Consider the following 6,000-nt stretch of genomic DNA (forward strand, 5'->3'; position numbering starts at 1 on the left):
GGAGCTTGCTCGAACTCATGTCCATTGAGCCGATGATGCCACCCAACCATCTCATCCTCTGTCGTCCCCTTCTCCTGATTCAATCTTTCCCAGCATCAGGGTTTTCCCCAACGAGTCAGCTCTTTGCATTAGGTGGCCCAAGTATTGGAGCTTCAGCTTCAGCATCAGTCCTTCCAGTGAATATTTAGGGTTGATTTCATTTTGACTGGTTTGATCTCCTTGTAGTCCAAGGGACTCTCAAGAATCTTCTCCAACACCACAGTTCAAAAGCATCAGCTCTTTGGTGCTCAGCCTTCTTTATGGTCTAATTCTCACATCCATACATGACTACTGGAAAAACCATAGCTTTGACTATATGGACTTCCGTTGGCAAAGTGCCATCTCCACTTTTTAATACATTGTCTAGGTTTGTCATAGATTTTCTTTCAAGGAGCAAGTGCCTTTTAATTGCATGGCTGTAGTCACCATCCACAGTGATTTTGGAAACAAAGAAAATAAACTCTCTCCCTGTTTCCATTGTTTCCCCATCTGTTGGCCATGAAGTGATGGGACCGGATGCCATGATTTTCATTTTTTGAATGTTGAGTTTAAGCCAGCTTTTTCACTTTCCTCTTTCACCTTCATCAAGAGGCTCTTTAGTTCCTCTTCACTTTCTGCCATTAGGGTAGTGTCATCTGCATGTCTGAGATTATTGCTATTTCTCTCGGCAATCTTGATTCCAGCTTGTGCTTCTTCCAGCCTAGCATTTCACATGATATACTCTGCATATAAGTTAAATAAGCAGGGTGACAATATACAGCCTTGATGTACTCTTTTCTCAATTTTGAACCAGTTTGCTATAGCAGCTTGAATGGACTAAGAGACTCTCCCTTCCCTGACCTTTGGTTTTCTTCCCTGGTAATGAATGGACTTCATCTTTGAAATGGGTCATCTCTTGATCCTTTCCTGGCCATTAGGGACTAATGTACTAGAAGAAATGGACAAATAGACTATGCTGCTGGAGGCAGGCATAGGAAGGAAGCGAGGGGGTCATCACCTGTGGTGGGATGGTTTTCTCCTTGAGAGGGGCAGACAGTGCTCGCCCTCTGCCTTTCTTGTCAGGCCTGGCATTCAAGGCCCTCCACCTGGTGGTTCTGGTCCAACTTTCCATCCTTATTTCCCATCTCACCCCTATGCATGGAGTCAGGATTATAGCCACATACCCTCCTTAATGTCTCTCATCACCCCCTCCTTTCATGGACCATTGCCATCACAGAACTCACTGACTTCCTGTTTCCTGTAGATAAACGAAACACTTTGTCATGGCTTGTAAAACTGCCCAATCTCAACTCCTCTCTGTCACGTAGGGCTACTTGCAGCTCTCTAAAGAGTCTGCTTTCTCGGATGCTGAGCCTTTGCTCAGTTGGTCTCCTCTGCCTTGCACCCCTTCTCCCCGATCCCTGTCTGAAGAACCCCCATTCAGTCTCCATGGCACAGCCCAGCATCTGCTCCTGTGAAAATCCTCGTCCTTCCTGCCCACTTCCCGGGCTTGGTTCATGTCTCTCCTGTGTGTCCCTGTCCTCCTGTGCTTCCCTGATTCGGTGTTCATCTTACCACGTAGAAAGTAGACTTGCTCCCAGGACAAGGGCAGGGGTGGCCTCTGATAGTTGTAGCACTTGGTGACGGTCCCTGAAAGGCTGGCTGACTGAGGGAAAGCTTTCCTCTGGTCTCCGTTCCCTGTCACTAACATGCAGTTGTTGAAGCCTCGTGTGAAAAACTGGGCACCCATTCTGTCCTTGCCTTCCCTGTGCGAGTACCTCGGCTTATTTCTCAGTGCCCTTTGCAGTAACGCAAGGCCACAAGCAGAGTTCCAGCCAATGGAGAGTGAGTGAGAGCCACGTGTGCCACTTCCAGGCCTGGGCCATCAAGCTTCACACCTGTTCCTCTCTGTGTGTTTCCTTCTGCCGGCTGCTTGCGATGACAAGGCCTGAGGGGCTGGTGGAGCCATAACATGGAAGGGGCATGGGTCCCTAAATGACTCTGTGGAAGAGAGCCGCTTCTCTAGTTTGAATACCACCTGGGACTGTTATCTGTAAGAAAATCTTTCATGGCTTTTAGATATATTTGGTACACAGGATATCCTGCCCTGACTGATATTCCCATAGTGCAAACCTTTGTGAAGGTGACAGTCAAAAAGGCACATTGGGGTCTCGGTGATGGACTGGATAGGGGAGGAGTGGAGAAAGGGGCATCAAGGCTGGTCCAGCCAGGTTCCTGGCCTGCACAGGTGGGTGGCAGAGGCATTCTTTGCAACCAAGAGCAGGGGCAGAGGATCTGAGCTCAGGGGAACAGACATGCTGAAATGGAGGGGTCTTGGGGACATTTCAGGAGAGATGTTGAGAGATAGTGACTCACTCGGGTTTACAGTTCAAAAAACAGATCTGTCCTGAGGGGCACGTTGATGGCAGTTGAAGTCCGAGCTGTTAGTAAATGAATGAATATATGAATTGTTATGTAATCAGATACTACAGTTCAAATGAGAGACCCCTGTGGCCACCCTGACTAGTGGCAGGGATAAACCACACACACACAAAAGCCTCCAAGGGTGGCAGGGATAAACCACACACACACAAAAGCCTCTAAGGCTGCTCTGATGAGTAGCTGTTGCTGCCTTTCAGAGGGGAGATGGGTGTTTCCTGGTTTCATAGGTTTTCCCTGACCTGGTCAGCAGCACTGTGTCCTGAATCCATCCCTGTCGAATGGTCTGTGCCCAGAATACTGTAAAAAGTGAGACTCTAGCCATGGGGGCCTCGATTTAGGGCCACAAGATGGAAGGGATTGTGGGTCCTTTTCTTACAGGTAACAGTCCCAGGTGGTATTCAGGCTAGAGAAGCGGTGTTCTTCCATAGGGTCATTTAGTGACCCACGTCCCTTCCACCTTATGGCTCTAAATAGTAGTAGTCTTAGAAGCTACACAGGAGATCTGTGACATGAAGCCAGGCTGGGCCCCTCTGCATGCTGTAGCCACTGATTGCAGCCTTGTGAGCTCAGCGAAGATTGGGAGGGTTAGGTCTGTACGTGAACCACATATTCCATTAAGGTCTGATTCCAGAAGGGTGTCCTAGGTGATTCTGATTGGTCTCTGCTGGGCAGAGGCTGCCTCTGAGACTCAAACTAGGCACAGGTGGCTGTTGCAAGAATGTGATCTTAGCAGGTGGGGGACACTGGCTAGAAGAGCTTCTCCAGGTCTTCCACTTCTGTTTTGAGGGTTCGATTGTGATGGGGAGCTCCTCAAGTGAAGGAGTTGTCCCTGAGAGCTAATATTATTATTGTCAGCAGTCCTAGCACTAACAATGACAGTTATACCTACTGGCACTATACGAAACTCTTGGCGGACAGTTCCTGATCCCTGCAGGAGTGCTGAGAGGCAGGTGTTGTCATCCCTGTTTTACAGATGAAGAAGCTGAGTTTCATGGAGGCCTAGCTAGGGATTGGCACCCCTAATGGTTTCAGTTGATGAGATGAGTGTAGACGGCCCAGGAGCAAGACACTGGGCCCTTGTAGGGGCTGGAATGAGCTGGACAGCACCTGCTCCACCTGCTGAGGGGCAGTATGACTCAGCTCCAACTGAGTGTGAACATGTGAGACTGTGGCCCAGTGTGACTTCATCTAAAAAATTTCCAAAGTACCTGGAAATGTAACATTTTGTACAAATATGCTTTATAAATGTTGGCAAATATATATATTTTTTACAATGTTCAAGACATTATATAGGCAAGCAAACACATCTGACAGATTCAGCCCATTAGGAATCCATGTGTCAGTTTGGGTTAGGAGATTCTTTTATTCATTCTGCAAGTATTGTAGTGCCCACTGCAGGTGTTCAGGTGAAGGAGACAGCCCTGGTGTAGGATCTCATTGAGCTCATGGTCAGTGTCAATAGCGTGTGGTCTGTGTTCTGAGAGGCTCCCTTCCTTGGGGCCTGACGGAGAACTTTCTGGAGGAAGCTGAATTCTGATGTATGTTGGATTAATCAGTTAGGGCTGCTATAACAAAGCGGTACCAGCTGAGGGGTGTATCAACAATAGAAATTTATTGTCTCACAGTTCTGGAGTCTAGAAGATCAAAATCAAGGTGTTGGCAGAGCCACACTTGCTCTGAAGGCTCTAGGGGGGAATCTGCTCCATGCCTCTCTCCTAGCTTCTGGTGCTGCTAGTAATTCTTGGTATCCCTTTGTGTTATGGACTGAATGTTTGTGTTCCTCCAAATTCATATGCTGAGATCCTAATTCCTATTGTGATTATATTTGGAAGTGGGGCCTTTGGGAGGCAATTAGGTTTAGATGAGGTCACGAGGGTGGGGTCCTCATGATGTAACTAGTGCCCTTTTAAGAAGAGGTATGAGAGAGCTTGCTTCTCCCTGTGCTTTCTGCTATGTGAAGACACAGGAAGAAGATAGCCATTTGCAAACTAGGAAGCAGGTCCTCATCAGACATCTTGATCTTGGACTTCTCAGCTTCTAGAACCGTGAGAAATTAGTTTGTTGTTTAAGGCACCCAGACCATAGTATTTTGTTACAGCAGCCTAAATTGACCGAGGCACTTAGTTTGCAGACTTCTCACTCCAGTCTCTGCCTCCGCTGCCACACAGTGTTTTCCTTGTGTCTGTCTTGTGTCTTCTCATAAGGCACCAGTCTTATTGAATTAAGGGGCCACCTACTTCAGTCTGACCTCATCTTAACTGGATTACATCTCCAAAACCCTAGTCCCAAATAAGGTCACAGGCACAGGTACCACAGGTTGGGAATTGAACAGATCTTTCGTGGTGATACAATTCAACCCAAAACAGATATGCAGGGTAGGCAGGTGAAATCTGTGGAAGAGTATTTCAGGTAGAGGGAACAGCATGTGGAAAGACATGAATGCAGGTGAGTTCCAGGAAATAAAAGAAATCAGCACGGCTAGCATGAAGAGCTGAGCATGAGATGTGACTGGGGTGGCTCCAGCCATGTGGAATGGTCAGGTGTGACCAGGCTGCAATTAGAGATCTCACTGGCTTGACCCAGTACAGGTTCATTTCTTACATCAAGTCTGACGTGGGTGAAACAGCTCTTCTCCAAAATGTAGCTCTGCCATGCAGAACACATGGTGTCCAGGAAAAAGGAGATCTGGGGGAGGTGCCCAACTGACAGGAGGTGTCTCAACTGACTCCTCTACTCAAGATGAAGAGAGGTTGGAGGGAGGAGGGCAAGGATTTCTGTGAGCCTCAGCTGTCTCTCTTACCCTTATGCAGGGTTAAGACTTCATCCTTAGAGTACTGGGGAGTCAGCCAGAGTTTTCATGCAGAGTGTGACAAGATCTGACTTGTGTTTTAGGAAGTCTTCTCCAGCTGGAGCCAGAGTCAGCCCAGAAGCAAAGGAGCTGAAGCCCATGGAGCTGTGGTGAAGGAAGTGGCCCATATGGGAGTCAGCCACAACAGTCAACATATTTGCAATTAACTTTTGCAGTTTCCACCTTGTAGGCCCAGACCCAATAAATAAATAGAAAAATTCATGTAATTTAAACAACTTTCAAAATTCATTTTGTGTCTATCCTCTCTATTCTACGCTGTTGTTACTGGGCTCCTTGCTAATTTGAGAACCTCATTGATTTAGAAGATGCCCTCAAGTCTGTAATTCAGACCAAATAACAAGAGTTCCTTGTGTCAAAGGGACTTCCTGCTGGTTCCAAACAGCTTGGTGACCTGCCTTTGTCAGAAGCACTCTTGAGTACAAATTGTGTATTGAGACTGACCCCCATTTGTCTGCAGTTCTTTATAAAGTATGTTTCCTTTGAGCCTCAAAATCACTTAATCTGAGATCTAATTTAGACCAAAGAACTCGGAAGCTCAGAGCCCCCGTGTCCTACAGTAGTCAGGAGCACTGGAAACAATGTGGAGTTGGAAGTGTTGACTTGTGGCTAAGATTTTAGCTGTGTGTTTTTGTGTCTAAACTATGGATAATTGCATACAAAGTTATTTTGAA

At 47.0% G+C, this 6,000-nt stretch overlaps 1 long non-coding RNA gene across 1 annotated transcript in view; it reads left to right on the top strand.

The window, feature by feature from the left end:
- LOC129630978 (uncharacterized) overlaps positions 1-5,513 on the top strand; it is a 29,408-nt gene extending 23,895 nt beyond the window's left edge. Inside the window, exon 8 of the long non-coding RNA XR_008703842.1 lies at positions 5,353-5,513. This is a non-coding gene — a long non-coding RNA (uncharacterized LOC129630978). The remainder of the gene's footprint in view (positions 1-5,352) is intronic.
- The last annotated feature ends 487 nt before the right edge of the window (positions 5,514-6,000 follow it).

The sequence above is a fragment of the Bubalus kerabau genome, chromosome 1, assembly GCF_029407905.1.
Source record: "Bubalus kerabau isolate K-KA32 ecotype Philippines breed swamp buffalo chromosome 1, PCC_UOA_SB_1v2, whole genome shotgun sequence".
Taxonomy (NCBI): domain Eukaryota; kingdom Metazoa; phylum Chordata; class Mammalia; order Artiodactyla; family Bovidae; genus Bubalus; species Bubalus kerabau.